Source organism: Pithys albifrons, chromosome 7, assembly GCF_047495875.1.
Source record: "Pithys albifrons albifrons isolate INPA30051 chromosome 7, PitAlb_v1, whole genome shotgun sequence".
NCBI classification, from domain to species: domain Eukaryota; kingdom Metazoa; phylum Chordata; class Aves; order Passeriformes; family Thamnophilidae; genus Pithys; species Pithys albifrons.
Window position 1 is genome coordinate 1,127,857 of NC_092464.1, and position 27,725 is coordinate 1,155,581.

General features: G+C 55.9%; 1 protein-coding gene across 8 annotated transcripts in view; it reads right to left on the bottom strand.

Annotated features, from left to right (window-relative positions):
• Positions 1 to 27,725, bottom strand: part of MAP4 (microtubule associated protein 4) — a 179,841-nt gene that overhangs the window by 118,748 nt on the left and 33,368 nt on the right. For 7 of the 8 annotated variants that reach the window (XM_071560317.1, XM_071560321.1, XM_071560319.1 and 4 more), the window contains exon 2: positions 19,594 to 19,646. The exons of the other annotated variant lie outside the window; for it this stretch is intronic. The gene's annotated coding sequence lies outside the window, so the exon portion shown is untranslated. The remainder of the gene's footprint in view (positions 1 to 19,593; positions 19,647 to 27,725) is intronic. 8 annotated transcript variants of the gene reach the window in all.

Sequence of the window (27,725 nt, forward strand, 5' to 3'; positions counted from 1 at the left end):
AAGTTTTCTTCAGAGTTCTTGATCATTTTCAAGATTAACCACCATCCAGAGGTGCCCACAACTGGCCACAACACCCTGTGGGGAGTGTCAGCCAGGGCTTCTGACACTGGTCAGAAAATGCCTCCAGAACACCCAGAAACTCTGGGAACAGACCAGCAAAGGCTGCAGGGAACACGCTGCACGTTCAGTGTTCTGGTGGCCCAGAAATGATTTAGGCCTGAGATATTCTGTCACTTTTCCTCCAGCCCTAAACAAGAGTTGGACTCGATGATCTCAGAGGCCTTTGCCAACCTTAATGATTCCCTGATGAACTGCACTGTAATTAATGGAGTAAATGCTGCTGGAGCCTCAGTCCCATCACGAGCTGCTTCCCCTGCTCCATGTGAAAGGGCTGAGGGAAGCACTCAGGAATCCTTAACCCCAGCTCAAGGCTAATCCCACCAGCCCATCCTCCAGCACAGGAATATTCCCCCACAAGCCACTGATGGCTTCACTTCGTGCTTTTCTAGGTCCAAACTGCTTTTTTTGTGTCCACATCCATGTGGCAGCATTGATGATATTGCTGCCATAAAATACATGGCATTTGGGGGTTGTTTTTGGCATTGACAGTGTTGGTATTTCAGAGCTACACAGCAACTGGGATGCTGAATTGATCCACTTTCTGGGGAAAAATAATAATGAGGTTCTGCAGCCTGATCAGCAGGACATTTCCTTGCCCATATTTAGCTAAGCAGGGAATGCAGAAACTGGATAAAAATAAATCAGACTAAGAAAGGCCAATGTGCATTTTTGCAGCAAACACAACTGGTGGCTCAGACAGGCAGAAGAGCCTGGTGGAAGTGCCATCACCTGCAGGAATCCCCCCCAGCCCAGGGACAGCCAGAACAACCCCAGGACTGCCAGCTCTGCTGCTGGAACAGCCCAACTGCCCTAATTCCCACATGCCCAGGGCTTGGAGAGGTAACTAAGAGAGAAGGAAAATGAATGTGTTGCAGGGATTGTCCCGGGGGGGAAAGCAAATCCTGGAGCATCTCTGTGTGTTGAGCAGTTCAGGGAGGCAGATCTACACCACTGCCATTCACTGGAACAGGGTCACAGCCAGGGAGCACCAGGGAATCCTCACCAAGGGGCACCTTAACCCTCTGCCCCCACAGCTCTGCAACCCAGACCCTGCCAGGGCACAGGAGGAGGGACCTGACACGAACTGTGAGGATGGAAGGGCAAAGCTGAGCAATGACCGAGGCTGCAGAAGGCAGAGGTACAAAAATGGACTCACTTCTGCACTGGCAGGGGCTGCCCAGGGAGGTTTGGAGTGCCCAGCCCTGGAGGTGCCCAAGGCAGGACTGGCCGTGGCACTGGGCTGGGGGACAAGGTGGGCATCGGGCACAGGGTGGGCTCCATGGGCTGGGAGGGCTTTGCCAAGGTGGGCATCGGGCACAGGGTGGGCTCCATGGGCTGGGAGGGCTTTGCCAAGGTGGGCATCGGGCACAGGGTGGGCTCCAGGGGCTGGCAGGGCTTTGCCAGCCTCAGGGATCCTGGGATTCCATAATTCCAAATAATTCCTCAGCTGAGGAACAGCTGGCAAGGTCCCTGTGCTGGTCAAACAGCAGAGGGAGCAGGATGAGGTGCCACCAGCCCTCCTGGGGGTTCCACCAGCCCCCCTGGGGGTTCCACCAGCCCTCCTGGGGGTGCCACCAGCCCCCCTGGGGGTGCCACCAGCCCCCCCTGGGGGTTCCACCAGCCTTCCTGGGGTGCCACCAGCCCTCCTGGAGGTTCCACCAGCCCTCCTGGGGGTGCCACCAGCCCTCCTGGGGGTGCCACCAGCCCCCCCCTGGGGGTTCCACCAGCCTTCCTGGGGGTGCCACCAGCCCTCCTGGAGGTTCCACCAGCCCTCCTGGGGGTGCCACCAGCCCTCCTGGGGGTGCCACCAGCCCTTCTGGCTCCAGTGTGTGTCCCTGTAGAGCCCCAGGGGACCCCCCAAGGTGAGTGTCCCCTCCAGGAGTGGCAGGAGCAGACACAGCCTCCCCAGCCCCACAGTTGCACTGCAGCCAAGGAAAAGGGTTTTCCTGTCTCTGGACATTCCAGGAAATACTGAACCCCCCCCAGCAAAGCAGTGCTGTCCCTTCAGCTCCCACGTTATTTTTCTATGAAAGGGGCTCAGAGTCCTTGTGTTCCAGGCACAGATGAGCTGTTCCACCCAGGCCTGTCCCCATCTGTTCCCTTCTGAGCTCACAGTCCTTGTGTACTCCAGGAGGAATCTGTTTGTAGGGAGAAATAAAATCCATCTTCTTGTCAGCTCCTCTGGAAGCTTCAGCAGAGTATTTTAGTCTCTTACCCACATCACAGACCCCCCTGCCTTGGAGTCTTGTTCCACACAGCTCCCACTATTCACCAGTTTTCAGCTGTGGCTGCCCCATCCCTGGAATGTCCAAGGCCAGGCTGGAGCAACCTGGGACAGTGGGAGGTGTCCCTGCCCACGGCAGGGATTGGATCTGGATGGGCTTTTAAGGGCTTGAAGAGACTTTCAGGATCATCTCATTCCCACCCTCCACCATCCCAGGTTTCTCCAGGTCCTGTCCAGCCTGGCCTTGGACACTTCCAGGGATGGAGTGTCAGCAACTTCTCAGAGTGTCACAAACTCCTTGCCCAAGTTTTACTCCAAGTGACCCAGTGGAACAACTGCCCAGAACCACCATCATCCCCAGCTGCCCTCTGGAAGCAGAGACAAACAGAACAGCCCTTCCAAGAGGCTCTGTCTGCAGCCTCCCACCCAGGAACAGCAGCATCTCCTCCCTGAGCTCTTCCCCCTTGCAGCTCCCATGGCTGCACTGTCTGTTCCTGCCTCAGGGCACGCACAGCCTTGGAATTCCAAGTTCTGAGCAGTCTGACCCAGATTTGTGTCTCGTCTGGAGATGCACAGAGGGGACAGTGGGTGCCCAAAAACCCAACTTGTGTCTCGTCTGGAGATGCAGAGAGGGGACAGTGGGCAGTGGGTGCCCAAAAACCCGACTTGTGTCTCGTCTGGAGATGCAGAGAGGGGACAGTGGGCAGTGGGTACCCAAAAACCCGACTTGTGTCACGTCTGGAGACACAGAAAGGGGACAGTGGGCAGTGGGTACCCAAAAACCCGACTTGTGTCTCGTCTGGAGATGCACAGAGGGGACAGTGGGCAGTGGGTACCCAAAAACCTGACTTGTGTCACGTCTGGAGATGCAGAGAGGGGACAGTGGGCAGTGGGTACCCAAAAACCCGACTTGTGTCTCATCTGGAGATGCAGAAAGGGGACAGTGGGCAGTGGGTACCCAAAAACCCGACTTGTGTCTCATCTGGAGATGCAGAAAGGGGACAGTGGGCAGTGGGTACCCAAAAACCCAACTTGTGTCTCATCTGGAGATGCAGAAAGGGGACAGTGGGCAGTGGGTGCCCAAACCCCCACCCCTGGACACCTGTGAACTGTTGGAACTGTTCCTTCCCTCACTGGCCCCCAGGACAAGGGGAGGAGGTTCCCAGGAGCCCACCCAGTGCCAGCCCCACGGGGCAGGGTCACTGCCAGCCCTGCAGTGACAGTGGCACAGCCCTGCCAGCCTGGCTGCTCCCAGTGGGAATGCACACACAGCTCTGTCCTGCTCCTCAGGGGCTGCACTCAGGCCCTGCCCCAGCCACCTCTGTGCCCAAGGGGCAGAGAAATGCCCTCCCACCCACCAGGAGTAACAAACCACTGTTGCCCCACTTCCCTGGGCTCCAAGGACACTGTGAGTCCCACACCTGTGAGAAGCACCTCGATGTTCCCCTGAGATCCACTGCTCCTTTAAAATCAGCCCCTCAGCACACAGAGCCCGGAATCCCTGGCTGAGGGAGCGGGACAGAGGGTCAGAATTCCCATTTCTCTGGGCTAACTCAGCTTGCTTTTCTTAGCAGAGGCTGCTGAGGCCTGAGGGAACAGGAGAGCAGAGATGTGCTAAGTCATCCTCCTCCCAGAGCCTGCAACCCATGCAGGGGATTCCTCCATCCTCCCCTCGGAGGGACAGACACACAAATGATGTTCCTCACACTCCAGGGCTGGGCACCACAAATCCATCACCCAGCTGAATTTCTGGTAATTTCTGGGCACAGCCTGAACCAGTGGGATTCATTTATTGAAGGAGACACAGCAAAACTCTGCTGGACTTTTGTGGCTGTTTGGAGTTGCAGAAAATCCCTCCAATCACCAGAGGTAAAGAGATGGAGGTCAAGAGCTCGTTAATAAAATCACTCCAACACTTAAATTCATGTTCAACTCAACTGCTAGAAAAGTCAGCCCCAAAATGTCCTGAATTCCAGAATAATCTCAGGAATTGGCTCCCAGATGCCCTGACTGGCAGAGGGGAGGTGGCCAGGCCAGATGCTCAACACCAGCCCAAGGACCTGACTGCAAACCATCAACCCACGAGTTCATGAGAAGATTGTGGACATTTCCACAGCAGAACCAAACACCAAATTCCACCTCTGGGGCACAGTTTGAACCCAAGTGCATTTGGCAGCTCCCTCAGAGCTCCTGGGGGAGCACAGGGCAGTTTCCAGCACAAATGTTCCTGATTTCTAATGCATGTCTGGGCTTCCAGAAAAATCAGGATTTCAGGGAGAGTCGTGTCACACAGAGCCACGTTCTCCTTCAGTCCATGACCACAGCAACAGAGTTTCCAGCTGTTATTTATATGGATTAATTCCTGCCCTCCTTTGGGAGGGACAAGAGATGTGGTGGGAGCAGAGGAGGCAGATTTGGTAGAAAGTTTTGGCTGGGAGGGTGGGCAGGGACTGGGATGGATTTCCCAGAGCAGCTGTGGCTGCCCCAGCCCTGGGAGTGTCCCAGGCCAGGCTGGAGCACCCTGGGACAGTGGGAGGTGTCCCTGCCCATGGCAGGGGTGGCACTGGGTGATCCTTCAGGTCCCTTCCACCCAAACCACTCAGGGATTGAGGGATTCTGACCATGAGATGGCTCCAAAGGCTGGATGCAAATCTCAGGTCTCTTCCCCAGGGCCTTTCTGGCCACAGACAAAACCAAACCCGATGTTTTACCTTCTCCCTTCAGCTGGTTTAATGAAGCTGAACTCAGCAGGACTTCAAAGCCAAGGCAGAGCTGCAGCCACCATTGTCTCCTCTTATCCCTGCCTGCTCTGAGTCATGTCCTCTCCATGTCTGGCATCTCCATCCTTCCACCTCTGGGGTCACCAACAACCCCTCCCTCACCTTCTCACTCAAGGACTGCTCTTCCCACCTGAGCCTTCACCCGCTCTTCCCACCTGAGCCTTCCCAAAGCTCCACCCCAATCCCAGGTCAGCCAAGCCCTGAGTGACCCTGCCCAAACCACTCCTGGAGATTCCCAAACTCTGCAGGGACCTGCACATGAGACAGATCCAAGCAGGACATGGAATGAGTGCTCCAAACCTTCCACATGGGACAGGAGCCAACCTGTGGGCAGGGATGAACATGAGCAAACCCCCTGGAGCTGGGAGAGCCTGAGGGTCTGGGTGGGACACGAGAGGTGTGGACTTTGGGTAGGGAAAAAAGCCAGTGCTGAGACAAAAGCAGCTTGTGGAATTAGGAGGGGATGAGTGGGAATGAAACACCAGATCCAGAGCAGGAGCTGGACCATGGGACAGTTGTGGGTCACCCTCCCACTCTGAGCAGTGGCAGCTGCATATTGATCTGCCCATGGACAAAGGGAATGTGTTCCAGGAGGGATCCCAGACCTCTCCAGGCAGTGGCAGCAGCTCCAGCCCCAGGTGGGGCACACCTGAGGCCCCCCAGGTGGGTGTGCAGAGGGTGCCTGGGCTGGGGGACTGCACTCACTGCCACGGGAATGCTGATTCCCAAGAAACAAAGGGCAGCTGCCAGAGCAGGATGGGAACAGCCCCAGAGAGGCCAGGCCGGTGACAGGGAAAGCCACTGGAAAATCCCAAGCTCTGGCTGACCAAGGCATTGTGTTTTCATGCCAAACCTTCTGCTTTTCTAAGTCACAGCTTCAGAATTCCAGGGGCTTAAAGAGCAGTTTGTTTGATTCCATGATGTCTGTAAGAGCCCACATAATTCTGGGGCTTACTCAGCATTCCCAGATGAATTCAGGGTTTCATTACTTAAGGCACGAGCCATTTCTCTCCTTTTTCAAGGATTATTTTCTGTTCCTGGTACTGCAAATAAACCCAACTCGCTGTGTGTGAGTGTTTAATGAAGATTTCTGCTCCAGAAACTTTGCATCCCTCAGAAAGCCCCAAGGAAGCCAACGGGCCGTGCTCTGCCCACCATCAATTATTCACATGCCACGTGAACTGGCACAGGAGGCAGCAGAAGCCTCCCACAATTCCCAACTCCCCAAGAATTTAAACAGATTCTCTCCATTTCTGGAGGTTTGAGACAACTTCCATTCTCCTCCTGCCTTCCAGCCACTCATCACTTGGAGAGCTCACCCCTCATGGGATGATAAAGTCCACAATGACAGTGGGGCAGAAATCCCACAGCAGCCAGGGGAAAGCTGGGGCACAACCTCCTCTCTCCACGTGTGGAGCTCCCACTCAGAGTCAACTCCAAAGCCACAATCAAAGTCAGCCTGCAAACCATCAGGCCAGCACTTCCCAGGTTGCCTGAAGCCCTTTCTACCTGCTCTTCCTAGAGGTGGACATATGAGAATTCCCAGCCTTATTTCAGGTTGTTCTCTACTCAGAGAGAGGAGGTAAGTCCTGTAGAACTTGCCCTCTCTGCTCAGGGATGGAACAACACACAACAGCTCTGGGAGGAGCTGCAGGAACTATGAGAGCTTTTGACAGCACAGCAAAGACAAGACAGCAACAACTTCTGAAGAGCCAAATTCTGGTGATGGAACTGGAGACAAAGCTCCAGACACCCAAGAGAGTGACTCTGCTGCATTCCTGGGCATTGGGCTCAGAGTGCCCTGCACTGGTCCAGCAGCCTGGAGGGGGTTTTGCCACTTCCCCATGGAAGGTGCCCCTGAGAGGCAGCACAGCCCCATGACAGGGCCCTGGGCCACCTCCTGGAGCCCTTCAAGGGACACCAGATGGCTCATCAGAGCTCCAACACCACCACAATGGCAAGAGGGAGGGACCACGAGCTGAGGGTACAACAGCCCAGCCCTCCCTCCTGTCCCAATCTCAAGGACAACAAGTGGTAGGAAGCCCACCTGAGCCAGCCTGGAGCAGAGCACTGGGACCCAAAGCAAAGACCTGGAGTAAGGATGGATGGTGGGAAGGGGAGGTTCACCTGAGCCAGCCTGGAGCAGAGCACTGGGACCCAAAGCAAAGACCTGGAGTAAGGATGGATGGTGGGAAGGGGAGGTTCACCTGAGCCAGCCTGGAGCAGAGCACTGAGACCCAAAGCAAAGACCTGGAGTAAGGATGGATGGTGGGAAGGGGAGGTTCACCTGAGCCAGCCTGGAGCAGAGCACTGGGATCCAAAGCACTGGGATCCAAAGCAAAGACCTGGAGCGAGGATGGATGGTGGGAAGGGGAGGAAGGGGAGGCCCACCTGAACCAGCCTGGAGCACTGGGACCCAAAGCACAGTCCTGGAGTAAGGATGGATGGTGGAAGGGAAGGCTCACCTGAACCAGCCTGGAGCAGAGCACTGGGATCCAAAGCAAAGACCTGGAGTGAGGATGGATGGTGGGAAGGGGAGGCTCATGGAGGAGGAGGGGCTGACGCCAGCACAGCCACAACCAGACAAAAACCAGAGCCAGGAGGATTTGAGAGTGTCAGGCTGAGAATAAGGAGAGTGATACAACTCCCAGGAATCCCCCAGCAGCCCCTTCCAGCCCTGACTTCCCTTCTGCTGCACCCATCCCAAAACCCCATGGCACGTATTCATTTTACTGCTGCTAATTATGCTCAAGATGAGATAAGAGCACAGCAACCTCGTGCAGGATTCCCTCCCTTTGGGCAACCTCCCTGCCATGAACCACGGGCAGGATGGGGTAAGACTGTCCCACTTGGATGCTCCTTCCAAGCTGATCAAAAGTCACATGAATAAACTCGCCTTGAGTTACAGCAGGAGATGCTGTGCCAGAGAGGCTTCGCTGGGAGGACAAGAATAACCTTCCCCTAAGCCCCAAGCAGGGATTAGGGACTCTAGAAGGTGGGGATTAATGGTCTTGGCTGGCCTTCAAAAAAGCCACATGGAAGATGAGTTCATAGATAATAAACTGTGAGGGGCTTTCAAGGGCTGAGCTCTGCCCAGGCCAACAAGTATGGAAAAAAGAGACCTAAAACACACTGCAAAAATCAGAAATGCTTATCCAGGGAAAACAGAGGAGTCCTCCCACCTTCTGGACAGACCTGGCAGCTTTAGCTCCAGAATGATCAATTCCTCAAGGGCTGCAAACCTCCCAACTCCCGGGGGCAGAGCTTGTCTGCTGGTTTCCAGCACAGGATTCTGAGCATGGGGCAGAGCTTCTCTGCTGGTTTCCAGCACAGGATTCTGATTCTGAGTGCTGGGGCAGAGCTTCTCTGCTGGCTCCCAGCACAGATTTTCAGCACTGGGGCAGAGCTTCTCTGCTGGTTCCCAGCACAGATTTTGAGTGCTGGGGCAGAGCTTCTCTGCTGGTTCCCAGCACAGGATTCTGAGCATGGGGCAGAGCTTCTCTGCTGGTTTCCAGCACAGATTTTCAGCTCTGGGGCAGAGCTTCTCTGCTGGTTTCCAGCACAGATTTTCAGCTCTGGGGCAGAGCTTCTCTGCTGGTTCCCAGCACAGGATTCTGAGCATGGGGCAGAGCTTCTCTGCTGGCTCCCAGCACAGATTTTCAGCTCTGGGGCAGAGCTTCTCTGCTGGTTTCCAGCACAGATTTTCAGCTCTGGGGCAGAGCTTCTCTGCTGGCTCCCAGCACAGATTTTCAGCTCTGGGGCAGAGCTTCTCTGCTGGCTCCCAGCACAGATTTTCAGCTCTGGGGCAGAGCTTCTCTGCTGGTTCCCAGCACAGGATTGTCAGCGCTGCTTCCCGGGAGAGGCAGCACCAAAAAAGGAGAGTTCCATCAATCACGGGGAAGAGTCTCCTCTTTTCTCTTGGCACAGGCAAAGCCAAAGTGGGGGCAGGGGAGGAAAGTCTATTTGCAAAGCCCTTTCTCTGGTGGATGTTGATGCTGAGCCCCGACCCGGCCCAGCTGCTCCGTCAGCTGCTTTCCTTTAATAGCTCGGGGAGGGGAGAGGCTCCCACCAACCCGGGGCAACCCACCCCACAGTGGCCTTGGCCAGGCAGCTCCTGCCCCTGGGAGGAGGGCAAGGGTGGCACAGGCCTCAAACAGTGGGGGCACAACAGGGATTGCCCTCACTGGGGATATTGGACCTCCCCTCTGCTCCTCAAGGTCCTGGTGACAACGGCCCAGAGCACAGACAGGGACAAGTGTCACCAATGAAAACACAGAGAGGGACAAGTGTCACCAATGAGGGCACAGACAGGGACAAGTGTCACCAATGACAGCACAGATAGGGACAAGTGTCACCAATGAGGGCACAGACAGGGACAAGTGTCACCAACGAGAGCACGGAAAGGGACAAGTGTCCCCAATGAGAGCACAGACAGGGACAAGTGTCACCAATGAGAGACACAAAGGGACAAGTTTGACCAATGAGAGCACAGACAGGGACAAGTGTCACCAACGAGAGCACAGACAGGGACAAGTGTCACCAATGAGAGCACGGAAAGGGACAAGTGTCACCAATGAGAGCACAGACAGGGACAAGTGTCACCAATGAGGGCACAGAAAGGGACAAGTGTCACCAATGAGGGCACCCACAGGGACAGGTGTCACCAATGAGGGCACAGACTGGGACAAGTGTCCCCACCAAAGTTCACCTCAGCCCCACAGTCCCCTGTCAGCTCCTCTGAGTCCACCCCACTCCATGACTGCCTTACACATGTGGCTCCACAACAAAGGATTTTGTGTTTAGGTGACAATTTGGGCTTGAACTCCTGAGATGAGATGAAATAAAAAACTGTGCAGCACAAACACTGCAGTGACACACCCAGAGGTGAGAGAGAGCTCAGGCTGTGCTGGGAGAAAACAAGTCAGGTTGAGTCCAGCTTAACTGCACCTCTAATGCCACTGTGCAGGCCCTCACTGATGAGCCCATAGTGCTGCCTCATGTATATATAATAACATATAAATATGTATGTTACACACCTGAGAGCGTAGGAGGGAAAGTAAGAGCAGAGAGGACAAATTCTGAATTGAGTAAAGCAAAAAAGCTCTCATTAAAGAGTAAAAGAAGCAGTCATTAATTAGCACTTAATGTCCTACATCCACATTGTACACCATTGAGAAGTTCATTGTGTAAAGCCTCGAAAATTCCAAGTTAAACTTTCTGCAGAGCAGAAGAAACAATCCAGGCTTGTGCAAAGGGAGTGGCAAAAAGAGGCCCCTCAGCCAGACATGGAGGGGCTGAGGGAGCTGGGGGGGCTCAGCTGGAGAAAGGAGGCTCAGGGGGGACCTTCTGGCTCTGCAATCCCTGCCAGGAGGGGGAGCTGGGACAGGGGGTCGGGAACAGGGACAGGGAACAGGGACAGGGGGTCGGGCACAGGGACAAGGAACAGGGACAGGACAGGAGGGAGGTTCAGGTTGGACATCAGGAGGAATTTCTGCCTGGAAAGGGTGGGCAGGCCCTGGCAGGGGCTGCCCAGGGAGGGTTGGAGTGCCCAGCCCTGGAGCTGCCCAAGACAGGACTGGCCGTGGCACTCAGAGCTCTGGGCTGGTGGACAAGGTGGGCATCGGGCACAGGGTGGGCTCCAGGGGCTGGCAGGGCTTTGCCAAGGTGGGCATTGGGCACAGGGTGGGCTCCATGGGCTGGGAGGGCTTTGCCAAGGTGGGCATCGGGCACAGGGTGGGCTCCATGGGTTGGCAGGGCTTTGCCAAGGTGGGCATTGGGCACAGGGTGGGCTCCATGGGTTGGCAGGGCCTTGCCAAGGTGGGCATTGGGCACAGGGTGGGCTCCATGGGCTGGGAGGGCTTTGCCAAGGTGGGCATCGGGCACAGGGTGGGCTCCATGGGCTGGGAGGGCTTTGCCAAGGTGGGCATCGGGCACAGGGTGGGCTCCATGGGTTGGCAGGGCCTTGCCAAGGTGGGCATTGGGCACAGGGTGGGCTCCATGGGCTGGCAAGGCTGTGCCAGTCTCAGGGATTCTGGGATTCTGATGCCCTCAGGAAAGGGCAGGTGGCACCTGCTGTGGGCAGACTGATCTCTGCAAGTGCCCCAAACCCAACACCTTTGCCAGTGTCACCCCAAACCAAGCCAAGCTGGGAGCAGGAACAGCCCAGGCCATGGGGAGCAGCAGCCACAGCAGCACAGCCAGGAAAGGAGAAGATGCTCCTCTGGCAACCAGGACACGCCATCCCTGCTCCCAGCAACTCCATTCCCAACAGGCTCCACTCCTTTACCACCCAGAGCAATTCCAGTTGTGTCAGTGCCTGCATTAGAGCAGCCACATTAGTTTTAATTAAAGTGAGCCCTTCTCCTGACAGTGCAATTACAGAGCACGAGGACCTGCCCGTCAGGCCACGGCACTGGAAACTTCCAAAGCAGCAAACTGACTGCAGAGCTATTTCCATCCATCACAACTCAGCATCACTTGATGTTTCAGAGCCAGAGCAGTGGAACAGCAAACCTGGCAATGCTTTTCCAAGCAGATTTGTAGAGAGAAAACAACACTTTAAAGCTTTCCAGCACTACTGGAAGGTCAAAAAGCTTTGGGAGAACGAAACAAACCATTTCTACAGTCAGAACCTGGAAGCAGAACAGAGACAAGTTGAACTGGTGCAGAGTCTGGGGCTGCCTCTTGGAAACCACAACAAAGCCTTGTGGAAGCAGAGCCTGAACAAGGAAGGGCAGAGGCTCTGGGTGCCCAGCCCGGGTTTCTGCTGGAGCAGAACTGCAGGACCACCAGGCAAAACATGCCCACCCACTCACCATGCCCAGCTCACTCCAGGAGGGACAGACCTGCAGGCCAGGAACTAAATCCAGGCCCTGTATCCCCATGAGGCCACTGAGGTGCTCAGAAACTCAGAGAGAAGTGAAGTCCCCAAGCATGTTTAGGGAGGGAGCAGAGCACCCTGAGGGCCCCAAGCTGTGGAGCCTGTTCTGACCCTGTTCAAACAGCTCTGGAATATCCAAATCTGCCTCTAACGCTGCTGTGTCACAAGAACAGGCTTAGGAAGGGCCTCTTTGAACCACCTTTTAGTTCCATGTATGGATTTTGCTCATCTTGGAGCAACTCCACAATAGATACAAGGGTTGGACTTGATGATCTCGGAGGTCTCTTCCAGCCCAGCTGATTCTCTGAAATTTAACATATTCCATGTCACTGGGAGTCACTTCTCAGCAGGGACAGTTGTGCCCACACACAAGGGAGAAGGACAAAACTCAGAAATCCTTCCAAAAACTCTGAGCACACCTGGGCACCTCTGCAGGCAGAGCTGAAGCCTTTGGGAACAGCTCCTGAAGAATTTGCTGGGAACCTGGGAAGGAAATCCTGCCTGCCTGCCTGCCTGGGATCCAGGGGAAGGAGGCACTCCTGGTGTTAATGGAACAGCTCCAAAGACAGGCAGGAGGATTAATTAACTAGAGAATGGATGGGAGGCAGGGAAAGGGCCCCCAAAATTCCCAGCAGGAGGAACACAGAGCACATTCCCAGTTCCATCACCAGTGCTGATGTGGAGAGAGACCTGGGAGAAGGGAGTTCCAGGGAAGGCAACATGAGCTCAGGATCCATCCCTGCCTGTGCCAGACCATGAGCCACGTGCCCTCCAGGCAGCACCCCCAGTCCCAGCACCTCCCGTGGCACCAGGGGGGTCACACAGACAACAGAGGGGCAGAGAAGTGCTCAGAAAGCAGCTCAGTAGCACAGGAACCACCTGAAGGGAAGTTCTGGCCAGGTGGGGGTTGGTCTCTTCTCCCAGGCACTCAGCAATAGGACAAGGGGGCACGATGGGCTCAAGCTCTGCCAGGGGAAATTGAAGTTGGAGAGAAGAAGAAATTCTTTGCAGAGAGAGTGCTCAGGGATTGGAATGGGCTGCCCAGAGAGGGGGTGGATTCCCCATTCCTGGAGGGTTTTCAGCTGAGCTTGGCCGTGGCACTGAGTGCCATGATCTGGTAAAGGGACTGGAGTTGGACCAAGGGTTGGACTTGATGATCTCAGAGGGCTTTTCCAACCCAATCCATTCTATGGATGTGGCACTGAGTGAGAATCCACCATGTCTTGATCCAACCCCACTGTGATCACCAGCCCAGGGCACTCTGTGCCCTGGGCTGGTGATCACAGTGGGGTTGGATCAAGGGTTGGACTTGATGATCTCGGAGGTCTTTTCCAACCCAATCCATTCTGTGATTCTCTGATTTAAGCTGCAGGCCAAGGCCCAACAGGGAACTCTGCTAGACCAGAAGCTCAGCAGGGACATTCCCAGGCCCTGGTTCATCACCCAGGGCACTGTGAGGGCACCATGGGCAGCCAAAGTTACAGCCAGAGCCTCCTGCCTGCTGTGCCCCTGCAGCTGATCCCCTGGGCACAGGGATGCCAGCCCAGCCCTTAAGCTGCTGTTATTCCTTCCCTTCATGCCCTCAAAGCAGGGGCCACTCCTGCTCTCACGTGATGGTTATTCTGGGAGAGGATCCCGGGGATTTGTCCTGAGCTCCTTCAGCCCCAGAGCTGGCCCAGGGCCAGGAGCATCCCAGAGCTGCCCAGCCCTGCACAGGGAGTGCAGCCCAGACACTGGAATGGCATCTAACCTGGCAGGGGGGGCAGAAAGAGCTGGGCAACTGGACATAAACAGCTCTCCCAGGAAGCTGTTCCTGCCACACAAAGTCCATGGCAAACTCAGCAAGAAATGCAGACCCCAAGCACAGTCTGGGCGAGGCTGATGCTCCCACCCAGCCAGGAACTGGGCCCAGCTGCTCCTGGGACAGTCACTGAGTACTCAGGGGTGGAAGGGACCACAAGGACCAGTGAGTCCAGCCCTGAAGGCAAAAGAACAGATTCCACATCAGAGCCTTTCCTTTGCCTTAGCCCAGTTTCAGTGACAGAATTCCTGCCTGACACAGAAATCACCACCATCAGCTCCTGAGACCCAGCCACGACAAGCAGAACCTCTCTGAGGAAACAGCTCCCAAAGAGAAGTGCAGACTTCAGTCTGGCAGAAACAGCCTCCAGCCAGTGAAGGCACCGCTGCAGTGCTGGGAGGTTTTCTGGTAAGGAATGAGCTCAATGAGGCTGAGTTCAACTAAAAGGTGCCTTCTCTGGTTAAAGGAAGGGATGTCCTGCCAGGCCCTGCGTTAATTCCCTCCCAAGGAACACATTTTGCTCTGACCCTTCAGGGTTTGAGGTGTGATGGGGTGGCACCAGGGGAGGAACAGCCATTTCTGACAGGAGTTAATGCAGAACAGTTTCCCCCTCCCCAAGTGCAGGAAGACGGTGGGGGAGGAAGGGAGGAGCTGCTCAGCCACCATTGTATTGACATTTCCGTGCTCCTGATAACAAACACATGCAAGGGAGCCTGAAAAACAAGGCACTGCTTAGGAAACAAAAGCTGAGGTTTCATGAAAGGAAAGGCAATAAAAGGAATTCCAGGTGCCCCTCAGGGTTAGCAGGTGCAGAGGGGAGTCTCTCTGGAGGTGACTCAGTGTTTTATCACAGCTCACACTGCTGTGCCCCTGGACACAGGCAGGCCCTTCCTAAAGGGAAGAGAAGGGATTAAATACATCATTATTCACTGTAGCACTGAAAAAACCCTTTTTATTGTAAATGAAGGTTCTTCCCAATCACTTTAAGGAAGTAAAACCGTAAGCAGTAAAGTGACACAGAATTCAGAGTCCCAGAATGGATCTCAAAGCCACCCAGTGCCACCCTTGCCATGGGCAGGGACACCTCCCACTATCCCAGGGGCACCTCCCACTGTCCCAGGGACACCTCCCACTGTCCCAGGGTGCTCCAGCCTGGCCTTGGACACTCCCAGGGATGGGGCAGCCACAGCTGCTCTGGGAAATCCATCCCAGTCCCTGCCCACCCTCCCAGCCAGCAATTCCTTCCCAATGTCCCACCTATCCCTGCCCTCTGGCAGTGGGAAGCCATTCCCTGTGTCCTGCTACTCCAAGCCCTTGTCCAAAGTCCCTCTCCAGCTCTCCTTCAGGTCCTGGAAGGCCACAGCTCATGGTGGCACTGCCTTCTTCCCAAGGGTTCCCTCTTCCTCCACGGGCTCCTCTGGGTTCTGCTCTTGGAATTCTCACCCTGGAAGATCAGGATGAGGCTCCCCAAGCCCCTCTGGCAGGGTGGGAGATGCTGCACAGCCCCTGCTCCAGCCAAACCCTCCCAGGCCAGAGAGGGGCCCTGGCTGTGCTCCAGCACAGGGGCAGGGGAAGTTCTGGCATGGAATTAATTCCCTGTGGAATCCCCTGTGCCCAGGAGAGCAGGAATCTCACAGCAAGGAGCAGCTCCCTGTTCCCACCACAGTGTCAGCAGCACCCACACCCCTCACCCACTTTCATCCCAAACAGGTCAGAGTCTGTGTTTCTCCCCAGTTAGAGCAGTTATACAATGAAATACCAATTACTCCAGCAGGTAACATGGTCAGAAGCACCTTCTCCTCACCTTCCACGTGGAACCAACACCACAACCAAATGAAGTCCCAGAATCATGGTCAGTGTCTGTAGTTTAAGTGAGAAGACCAAACATGTCCCTGCACTTGGCTGAGGGAGCTTGGAGTGGAATGAGCAGGAAGGACATTCCTGAGGGACAATCCAACGGGTTACTGGTTTGAAAAGAACCCAAGACACTCCTCAGCCAGGTCATCCAGCCAGGGCCCAAATCCCACAAGTGCTTCCTCCTTCCTGCCTCTCTCCAGCTTCTGCAGAGGATGTTGGGAGGAAGTTCCTTTATTCATCCAAGCAGTCAATGAGTGGGGCTTAAATGTTCCAGATAAACTACTGCAGGAAGCACTTTTAGCTGCTGAATAGTCTGTGGGAAACACCTGTTGGGCTTCCACGTCCTGAAAGCAGGAACAGCAAGTGTGGGAGGTACCTGGACAGCTCACACCAGGAGGCAGCTCACACCAGAACTGCCATTTTTGGACAAAGCAGAAGGGAAAGGAGGAAAATCCAAACAGAAACTCCCAAGGGGGGGCAACAACACGACCTGCCCCAGCTCAGGGAGTGTCTGGACAACACTCTTAGCCCTGTCATTATTTTTAGGTGGTCCTGCAAGGAGCAGGGAGTTGGACTCGACCCTTGAGTCCCTTCCAGCTGGAGATGATCTGTGACTGAGCACAGTGAGGGCTGAGAGTGAGCCCAGACACCAAAGGGGTCTGGCACAAAGTCAGCCCATGCTGGTCTGAGCTCAGGGAAGCAGAAAGGAGGGAAACTAAACCCACCCCAGACTGGCAGGTGAAGGACAGAACACACAGTGCCCTCACATTCCTGTGCCACCTTCCCTGTGCCCAGAGCTCCCTCCTGCCAGGGGAGGGCACAGCCCACGTCCCGTGACCCCTCCAGGCCCACTGAGGCCACGGGGAAAGGCATGTGTGGCACTCTGGGCACGTCTCTCCTCCATCCCACGTGGCTGTTCTTCAAGGGGCCTCCAGAGAAAGCCTTAAGGTGGCTTGGCCAGTGGCCATGGGGCCAGCAATGCTGGTGGGGCTGCCCCAGCTGGGCCTGGGGCTGCCCATCGTCAGGGGGAGCCTCTCCCAGTGACACCAGGGACAGGCACACAGTGACATCAGGGACAGGGACAAGGGAGCCTCTCCCAGTGACACCAGGGACGGGCACACAGTGACATCAGGGACAGGGACACAGGAGCCTCTTCCAGTGACATCAGCAACAGGCACAGGGAGCCTCTTCCAGTGACATCAGGACAGGGACACGGGAGCCTCTTCCAGTGACATCAGCAACAGGCACAGGGAGCCTCTTCCAGTGACATCAGGACAGGGACATGGACAGGGACAGGGACAGGGACAGGGATAGGGACAGGGAGTCTCTTCCAGTGACATCAGGACAGGCACAGGGAGCCTCTTCCAGTCCCATCAGGAACAGGGACATATAAAAACATGTTCCAGGCACATTGTGCACAGAAACACATGAATGATTCTTCCAATCACATCAGGAATGGACACACAGGAGCATCTGCCAGTCACACTGTGAATGGGGACACAGGAGCCTCTTCCAGTGACACCAGGGACAGGCACACAGGAGCCTCTTCCAGTCCCATCAGGACAGGCACGGGGAGCCTCTCCCAGTGACACCAGGGACAGGCACAGGGAGCCTCTTCCAGTGACACCAGGAACAGGGACATACAAAAACATCTTCCAGTGACACCAGGGACAAGCACAGGGAGCCTCTTCCAGTCCCATGAGGAACAGGGACACACAAAACCATCTTCCAGTCCCATTGTGAATGGGGACACACAGGAGCATCAGCCCTACTGAAAACACAGGACTTTGCACCTCCAGTGTCACCTCTGCACCTGCCACTTAAGGAGACAATCCCTCCTCAGATGCCCCTTTCTCTTTAATCCCATAACTGAGTTTCAGGACACACATGAGGCTGGACACACATCAGGGCAGTTCCAGTGGCACAGCTGGCACAGCTGGGGATGCAGAACAAGGTGCTCTGACCTGCACCCCAGTGCCCCCCAAGCACTGCTCACAGCCCCTGCCACAGGGCAGTGCCAGCATTCTGGCCCTGACAGCTCAGCCAGGTTTGCCAAGGAAAGGCAGAGGGAAGAATCCTCAGCACTGTCTGGAACTGCCTGAAGGGAAGTTCTGGCCAGCTGGGGGTTGGTCTCTTCTCCCAGGCACTCAGCAATAGGACAAGGGGGCACGATGGGCTCAAGCTCTGCCAGGGGAAATTGAAGTTGGAGAGCAGAATAAATTCTTTGCAGAGAGAGTGCTCAGGGATTGGAATGGGCTGCCCAGAGAGGGGGTGGATTCCCCATCCCTGGAGGGTTTTCAGCTGAGCTTGGCCGTGGCAGTGAGTGCCATGATCTGGTAAAGGGACTGGAGTTGGACCAAGGGTTGGACTTGATGATCTCAGAGGTCTTTTCCAACCCAATCCATTCTATGGATGTGACACTGAGTGAGAATCCACCACGTCCTCATCCAACCCCACTATGAGAATCCACCATGTCTTGATCCAACCCCACTGTGAGAATCCACCACATCTTGATCCAACCCCACTGTGAGAATCCACCATGTCTTGATCCAACCCCACTGTGATCACCAGCCCAGGGCACTCCGTGCCCTGGGCTGGTGATCACAGTAGGGTTGGATCAAGGGTTGGACTTGATGATCTCAGAGGTCTTTTCCAACCCAATCCATTCTATGGATGTGGCACTGAGTGAGAATCCACCATGTCTTGATCCAACCCCACTGTGATCACCAGCCCAGGGCACTCTGTGCCCTGGGCTGGTGATCACAGTGGGGTTGGATCAAGGATTGGACTTGCTGATCTGGGAGGTCTTTTCCAACCCAATCCATTCTATGATTCTATCCAATGGGAGATGCTTCTCCCAGCACAGAACTGGAGAACAACCACAAGGAAACTGGACTGCAGAAGACCCTGAGTCTCTCAGCCCATACAAATACACAAATAAACTGTAATTCCTTCACCAAGACATGTCACATGAACAGCAGCACCTCAAATCCCCCTCCCTGCAGCCTCCAGTGGGAGTGGAGCTTTCTGGTGCCTTCCCCAAAGGACAGGGAGGATCAGAAACTTGGATGATCTGCTGCTCCCAATTCCTAACAAATCAAACCAGACTTGTTTTTCTTAGCCTAGTTTACGCATTTTAATCTTTTGTAGTCCTCTTACTGTGATAAACAGAAGATTTGAGTGACCAAGTGAAATGAGATGAGTGCCCTTTGCAGCAGAAATGGCAAGAAAAGAGGGTCCAACTGGCCAGAAAGGACAACCCTGGAGTCCCACAGCAGCCCTGTAACCAGGAGAGTGTGAAAAACTTCAATAAATACCCAAAAAGCTGGAGCCCCTCTGGGCTGGAGCCAGGCTGGGAGAGCTGGGGGGGTCACCTGGAGAAGAGAAGGCTCCAGGGACACCTGAGAGCCCCTGGCAGGGCCTGAAGGGGCTCCAGGAGAGCTGGAGAGGGACTGGGGACAAGGGAGGGAGGGACAGGACACAGGGAATGGCTTCCCACTGCCAGAGGGCAGGGACAGGTGGGATATTGGGAAGGGATATTGGGAGGGTGGGCAGGGACTGGGATGGATTTCCCAGAGCAGCTGTGGCTGCCCCATCCCTGGGAGTGTCCAAGGCCAGGCTGGAGCACCCTGGGACAGTGGGAGGTGTCCCTGCCCATGACAGGGGTGGGACTGGGTGGGCTTTGAGGTCCCTTCCATCCCAAATTCCAACTGGAAGGATGCAAAAAGAGCAGCAATTACAATGTCTGATGTAACAGAATGGAAAGGTGTGTGAATTCCAGACATGTTCACTCCTCAGAAGTTCCCAGAACTCCCATTTTGGATCCCTGGATGGTCATTCATTCCCACCACAGATAAAGTGTCCAGCTGTACCAAACCTTTGTTTTTTCATTAAAGATTTAGTGTTGGGTCATTAGAAAAACAGTTCCTACCTCCAAAGCAGGTCTTCCCTTTGCAGGTACTTCAGTCCTCAGAAACTGCTTATCTGCAAAACACAAGGCAGGAGGGAGATGACTGCAGAGTCCCAGGGTTGTGGCTCATTAGGGGTGGCAGGAGATGAGCTGTATGAGTCAAAATTAACTAAAACTTGAGCAGTTGTGGTGCAGTTCCCTCCAGTGACCCAGGCAGCTTTCCTGAGCATTCCCTCCTCAGCAGGAATATGGGTTTGCTCTTGCTGGGATCAAGAGGCCAATGGGATCAGGGGGGCACCAGAACAGTGTGGGCAGCAGGGCAGGGAGGGGATCCTGCCCCTCTGCTGCCCCAGGGAGGCACAGCTGGGGTGCTGTGACCAGGTCTGGCTCCTCAGAGCAAGACAAGGAGCCACTGGAGAGGGTTTGGGCTCTGGAGGGTCCCCCTGAGGAGCAGAGGCTGCAGGAGCTGGGCCTGGTTGCTCTGGCCAGGGAGGTGAGAGGGAACCCATCACTGCACACAAACAGCTCCAGGGCTGGCACAGGATGGGCCCACACTCTGCTCAGTGGGCAGGGACAGCATGAGGAGCAATGGGCAGGAACTAAAGCTGAGCAGAACTTCTCTCCACGGGGGTGGCAGAGCCTGGCACAGCTGCCCGGGGAGGGTGTGGAGTGTCCCTGTCTGGGGACATTCCAGCCCCAGCTGGACATGCTCCTGTGTCACCTGCTGCAGGTGGCCCTGCCCTGGCAGGGCTTGGACTGGGTGGTCTCCAGGGGTCCCTCCCAACCCCAGCCAGGGTGGGATTGCCATTTCCCACCGGCACTTGCTGAACTCACTGAGGATATCCCACAAAATCCATGAGCAACCTCTCCCTGATTCCACACCCTGAGGCTCCCCAGAGCCCCCTGAGGCTGCACAGCCCAGGCCCAGCAGCACATCCCACCCTGGGCAGCACTGCAGGGGCTCAAGGAAGGGCTTGAAGGCTCAGCAAGGCACTGGCAGGGCCACACCTGCCCAGCCACAGCTCACTCACCAGCCCACCTTTATCTGCCCCAGAGCCTGCTGGCTGCAGCTCTCCATGGCTTCAGTGACACTGTCCCCACCAGCTTTCCCAGGGAGAAATCTCCTCATCTACAGGTTGTCGTGTCCCAAATCTTTCTACCCAATATTTGACTTTTTGTTGGCAATGTTTCTTCACTGCCAAGCAAACTTAGCTACTAAAAAAGAAGATTCTATCAAAATAATTACTCCTTGTGGTCTCCATGCAGGAAAGAACATAAATTAAGCCACAGAGTTCAAGTATTTCAATCCACAGGGAGAACTGTCCAGCCTGTTCAGCACACAGGGAGCCACCAAGCCAATCTCGCAGCAAAACTCCCTCTCAGCACCTGCCCAGTGGGCAGACACAAACACTGATCCACCTTTCTCTCCCCATGGATGCACTTCATGTTCCATGGAAGGAAAAGCACAGACAAATGAGGAAACAGCCCAGGGAAAAGGGTGTCATTTTAGCTTGAGGAAGTGGTGAGAAAAACCTTCTGAAAGAGCCCTGCTCCCTTCAGAAGGGTGGGAAGGAGAGTCACCACTTCATCAAGGAATGGAGAAATACCCTGTGTGGGATTCAGACACCACTGGGCTCAGCTCCTGGCTGGGTGTGACACTGATGCTCCCCTTCCCAACACAAACCCATCATTACCTGCCCCCTGGGATGAACTGGGACATCAGGGCCCCTCTGCAGCTGCTCCCACTGCTGAACACCCACACACCCCCAAGGCTCTGAGCCCCAGGGCTGCTCACCCCAGCCCAGCCCACACCCCTGCTGGGAGCCACTCACACGTGATGCTCCATCTCTGCACTGAACACTCAACTTGCCCTTATTTGCTAAGAAAACCAACCCCCAGTGCTGCCTTTGGGGCAGAACTGAAGGAAAGGACAAGCATGAGCTGCTCTTTTGGTGCTGCTCCATCCCACCCAGCCACGGCCCTGCTACCAGTGAGGTCTGGGCAAAGCCACTCCTGCCTTTGCCAAAGCTGCCCCTGTCCCTGCCCAGTCCCTGCAGGACACAATTCCTGTGCTACCAAGGTGGGATTAACTGCCCACAGCTGTAAAATTGGTGCTCAGCAAGCACGGGGCAGACAGAAATGTTGAGTATCTGACAGGCAGAAATGTTGAATATCTGACAGGCAGAAATGTTAAATATCTGTCCTTCACACTGACAGATTAGTGAAACTTGCAGGATTTCTGGTGTGTTCAACCTCACAGCAACCTAAGCTGGACTTCACCTCCCAGAGAAAGCCAAGGAAGGCTCTGACCTTGCAGAAACACTGATGAACAGCAGGAAAACTCATGGATGCAGCAAATAAAACTTGGTTGTAATAATGTTGAACATGGGTTCAATCCCCTGTGTGGGCCACGGACTCAAGAGTTGGATTTAATGATCCTTGTGGGTCCCTTCAGATTCAGAACAGTCTGGGATTCTGTGAAATCCCAACTCAGTGGCCCATGATTGGCCAGAATGGTTTTCCAGCCTGGAGAAACATTGCTGAGAACTATTTTAATGTTAACAGATACCTGTCCATGCATTGCAACTCCAAGTTCCCAAATTTCTTCCTTCCCTTCCACACGTGCCACGGGAAGGCAGCAGGAGCAGGAGGAGCAGCCCTGGGGTCTCACTCCCACCCTGTGCCACTGCCACTCCTCCTCCTCCTCCCTTGTCTGCACTCCCAGGGAGCAGGTCCTGCCTGGCACTCACTGTCCTGTTTGCCATCCCTGCAGGATCCTTCTCCCAGGCACTCAGCAACAGGACAAGGGGGCACGATGGGCTCAAGTTCTGCCAGAGGAAATTGAAGTTGGAGATCAGAAGAAATTCTTTGCAGAGAGAGTGCTCAGGGATTGGAATGGGCTGCCCAGAGAGGGGGTGGATTCCCCATCCCTGGAGGGTTTTCAGCTGAGCTTGGCCGTGGCACTGAGTGCCATGATCTGGTAAAGGGACTGGAGTTGGACCAAGGGTTGGACTTGATGATCTGGGAGGGCTTTTCCAACCCAATCCATTCTATGGATGTGGCACTGAGTGAGAATCCACCATGTCTTGATCCAACCCCACTGTGATCACCAGCCCAGGGCACTCTGTGCCCTGGGCTGGTGATCACAGTGGGGTTGGATCAAGTCGTGGTTGGATCAAGTCGGGGTGATCACAGTGGGGTTGGATCAAGTAGAGGTTGGATCAAGTTGGGGTGATCACAGTGGGGTTGGATCAAGGGTTGGATTTGATGATCTCAGAGGTCTTTTCCAACCCAATCCATTCTATGATTCCACAACCTGCACCAGCAGTTCCTGTTCCTCAACTCCTCCAGCTCCTCACACTCTTGGCATGAACATGCCAGTGGATTCTTTAACTTCAGCCAGTTTTCCACACAGATTCCTCCCTCCCAAACTGCATCCCCTCCATCCCACCAAAACTCTGACTACTTTCAATCCCTCACCTCGGAGTGCCCCAAATCCACCTCACCTGGAACACAAACAACAGTCACTCTGAGTTGTATTTTATATCCAATTATATATTTCATAGAGCCAACCTCCAGTTCCTCAGGATTCTCACCCTCACCCCAAGCACCAGGAATGCACCTCAGTGCAGTTTCTACAGAATGTGCCCCTCTCTGTATCAGAAACCCTTCTCAGCTCCCTCAGGCTCCCCAGACAAGCAGCTCTCTGCCTCTGCTCACCCCAAACCCACAGGCCAGTTCCCTGCACCCAGCAAGGAACTGTGCCCAATGCCCACCTTGGCACAGCCCTGCCAGCCCCTGGAGCCCACCCTGTGCCCGATGCCCACCTTGGCAAAGCCCTCCCAGCCCCTGGAGCCCACCCTGTGCCCGATGCCCACCTTGGCAAAGCCCTGCCAGCCCCTGGAGCCCACCCTGTGCCCGATGCCCACCTTGGCAAAGCCCTGCCAGCCCCTGGAGCCCACCCTGTGCCCGATGCCCACCTTGGCAAAGCCCTGCCAGCCCCTGGAGCCCACCCTGTGCCACTCCATCTTTGAGTTTCCTGTTCTCTCCCCCTTCAGACTCTGTTTCCAAAGCTCTGGATAAACAGCTCCCCTTAAACAGCTGCTCTCAGCACGGAGCTCACTGGATATGGGGGGCAGGAGGGAGGTGCCCGTGGCACTCCAACATTCCACATGCAGAGCAGCTCCAGGGTGTGGAATGCAAAGGCTGGTGAATCCCCAGCTATATTTACATGAAACTCCACATGAAGGCATCTCCCATTTCCAGCCCAGTCCTCTCCTACAGGAATAATGCCAGGAGAAGGGAACTACAACCTGACCCAAGGAACCACAGCAGGGTTTGGTTGGAAGGGGCCTGAAGGATCCTCCTGTCCCACCCCCTGCCACGGGCACGGACACCTTTCACCAGAAGGGAAACTGCCTTTATGGGCACAACCCTCAGGTTGTCTCCTTGTCCCAGGAACTCCCCACGATCCTAAACCAAGAGTTTAGTCACAAATGTATGATGGACTTTTTTTCTCTATGGGGTCCATGGACAAAAACTCAATGAATTTTTGTTCAGCATCAAACTCTGCAAATCCCTGCCAGGACTGGGGTCAGGCTGTGCCCCAGGGCACAGGGACAGGAGCAGAGGGCACGGCCTCAGGCTGGGCCAGGGCAGGGGGCACAGCAGCAGGAATTGCTGCCTGGAAGGGGTGGGCAGGCCCTGGCAGGGGCTGCCCAGGGAGGGTTGGAGTGCCCAGCCCTGGAGAGGCCCAAGGCAGGACTGGTCGTGGCACTGAGTGCTCTGGGCTGGGGGACAAGGTGGGCATCGGGCACAGGGTGGGCTCCAGGGGCTGGGAGGGCTTTGCCAAGGTGGGCATCGGGCACAGGGTGGGCTCCATGGGCTGGCAGGGCTTTGCCAAGGTGGGCATCAGGCACAGGGTGGGCTCCAGGGGCTGGGAGGGCTTTGCCAAGGTGGGCATCAGGCACAGGGTGGGCTCCAGGGGCTGGGAGGGCTTTGCCAAGGTGGGCATTGGGCACAGGGTGGGCTCCAGGGGCCGGCAGGGCTTTGCCAAGGTGGGCATCAGGCACAGGGTGGGCTCCAGGGGCTGGGAGGGCTTTGCCAAGGTGGGCATTGGGCACAGGGTGGGCTCCAGGGGCTGGCAGGGCTGTGCCAAGGTGGGCATCAGGCACAGGGTGGGCTCCAGGGGCTGGCAGGGCTGTGCCAAGGTGGGCATCGGGCACAGGGTGGGCTCCAGGGGCCAGCAGGGCTGTGCCAAGGTGGGCATCGGGCACAGGGTGGGCTCCAGGGGCTGGGAGGGCTTTGCCAAGGTGGGCATTGGGCACAAGGTGGGCTCCAGGGGCTGGCAGGGCTGTGCCAAGGTGGGCATCGGGCCCAGGGTGGGCTCTCATCCTGAAGGGCCTTTCCAGCCTCAGGGATTCTGGGATTTTAAAGAAACTGCTTTCAGATTTCATTGCAGGCTTTGCAGTGGAGCTTCTCCCACAAGTCAGACGAATAATTTAAAGAGTCCTCAGAGCAGGAGCTGCAATTCCACTGCACCTCCCCAGTGATTTCCTCGGCCAATATTGATGAAGCCCAGCCCGAGTTCTGTGGCAGTCACACAAGTCCCGCTGCTGGTCTAAGAGATGATCCCCCCCAGTTCAGGTGGCACATGGAAAAATAAAGGTCTTCAGGTGGGTTCTCTTGGGTAACATCCACATCCAACCCTGATCAGAGAGGACAGAGCTCAGCAAACTCTTCTGCAGAGACCGAGGCTGCCAAAGCTCAGCCCCAGTGAGGTTCACACGATCAGACAGGGAAGGAGCAGCTGCACAAGGGGAGCTGCTTTTATAGCACCACCGATGTTCAGATGTCAGGAACAATTGGCAAAAAGGAACAACATGCAATGACTCTGGAAAGCTGGAAGAGTGACTCATGGATTGCCAAATCACCGGTGTCAAGGACCAGCCAAGGAGCTTCCTGAGGGGTTCTGAAAGGCTGGACAGTGCCTGCAACTCATCAGCCAGAGCGGGTTGAGCAGCCACAACTCCCTGGTTAATTAAAGCCCAATTAATTGGGCATTAAGAGGAGCGTGGGGAGGGTGGGAGAGACCCCTCAACACACCAAGGACACGGGTGAGAGCCTGGGAACACCCAGGGAAGGCTGAGATCAACCATTCGGACAGGAGTGATATGTCAAAGCACTCAAAGATCTTTCAGAAGTGTCTAAACAGAAAAAAAAATTAACACAAACATCGAGATTCACACCAAACCCAGCACCAACATGGAAACCCAAGGCAGCAAATGCCCTTGTGAGAGGCAGCAAAGCACGTTCAAGGGGAGCTCAATAAAAAAAGAAAGTGATTTAAGCAGCAGGGAAGTGTCTCTTCACAGCTGAGGAAGTGCCGCTAACAGGAGGGAATTGGCTAAAAATAGCTCTGCCAGTTGCAGTCCCAGCAGCACCTCGAGCTGCCCCTGTGGCTGAGCAGCTCTGGTGGGAGCAGCTCTGGTGGGGACAGGTCTGGTGGGGACAGCTCTAGTGGGAGCAGCTCTGGTGGGAGCAGCTCTGGTGGGGGCAGCTCTGGTGGGAGCAGCTTTGGTGGGAGCAGCTCTGGTGGGAGCAGCTCTGGTGGGAGCAGCTCTGGTGGGGACAGCTCTGGTGGGAGCAGCTCTGGTGGGAGCAGCTCTGGTGGGAGCAGCTCTGGTGGGGCCAGCTCTGGTGGGAACAGCTCTGGTGGGAACAGCTCTGGTGGGAGCAGCTCTGGTGGGAGCAGCTCTGGTGGGAGCAGCTCTGGTGGGGACAGTTCTGGTGGGAACAGCTCTGGTGGGAACAGCTCTGGTGGGGCCAGCTCTGGTGGGACCAGCTCTGGTGGGGACAGCTCTGGTGGGAGCAGCTCTGGTGGGGACAGCTCTGGTGGGAGCAGCTCTGGTGGGGCCAGCTCTGGTGGGGCCAGCTCTGGTGGGGGCAGCTCTGGTGGGGCCAGCTCTGGTGGGAGCAGCTCTGGTGGGGGCAGCTCTGGTGGGGCCAGCTCTGGTGGGGGCAGCTCTGGTGGGGCCAGCTCTGGTGGGAGCAGCTCTGGTGGGGACAGCTCTGGTGGGGCCAGCTCGGGTGGGAGCAGCTCTGGTGGGAGCAGCTCTGGTGGGGCCAGCTCGGGTGGGAGCAGCTCCTCTGGGAGCAGCTCTGGTGGGGCCAGCTCTGGTGGGAGCAGCTCTGCTGGGGCCAGCTCTGGTGGGGCCAGCTCTGGTGGGGGCAGCTCTGGTGGGGCCAGCTCTGGTGGGAGCAGCTCTGGTGGGGACAGCTCTGGTGGGGCCAGCTCGGGTGGGAGCAGCTCTGGTGGGAGCAGCTCTGGTGGGGCCAGCTCGGGTGGGAGCAGCTCCTCTGGGAGCAGCTCTGGTGGGGCCAGCTCTGGTGGGAGCAGCTCTGCTGGGGCCAGCTCTGGTGGGAGCAGCTTTGGTGGGAGCAGCTCTGGTGGGAACAGCTCTGGTGGGGACAGCTCTGGTGGGGACAGCTCTGGTGGGGACAGCTCTGGTGGGGGCAGCTCTGGTGGGAGCAGCTCTGGTGGGGCCAGCTCTGGTGGGGCCAGCTCTGGTGGGAACAGCTCTGGTGGGAGCAGCTCTGGTGGGGCCAGCTCTGGTGGGAGCAGCTCTGGTGGGAGCAGCTCTGGTGGGAGAAGCTCCGGTGGGAGCAGCTCCGGTGGGAGCAGCTCTGGTGGGGACAGCTCTGGTGGGAGAAGCTCTGGTGGGAGAAGCTCTGGTGGGAGCAGCTCCTCTGGAGGCAGAGCAGGCAAAGTGGAGGAGAAAGTGATTTTGGAGCAGCCCCTGCCATGAACAGCAAGGCACAAAACTCACTTTCTGCCACATCCAACTTTAATCCTCCTATAAAATATTTATTTTTAGAACAATTCAGGGAATAGAAAGCCCTCAGCCCAGCCCAGTTACATCTAAAAATAAAGGGTTTAAGAATTAGGGATTGTGTGTGATAAATAGAGATGCACTGTGGCTCCTGTCAGAGCCCACACTCAGCACTGTCACCCACAGCCTGGGGACAGCAAGGCCAGAAACACATTTGGAATGATCTGAGACAGAACTGAGACTAACACAGATCCAGCTGCACAAACAAGGAGCAGCAAGAACCCAAGTCCTGAACTCTGACTGGAGTAAAAGCAGCTTTCC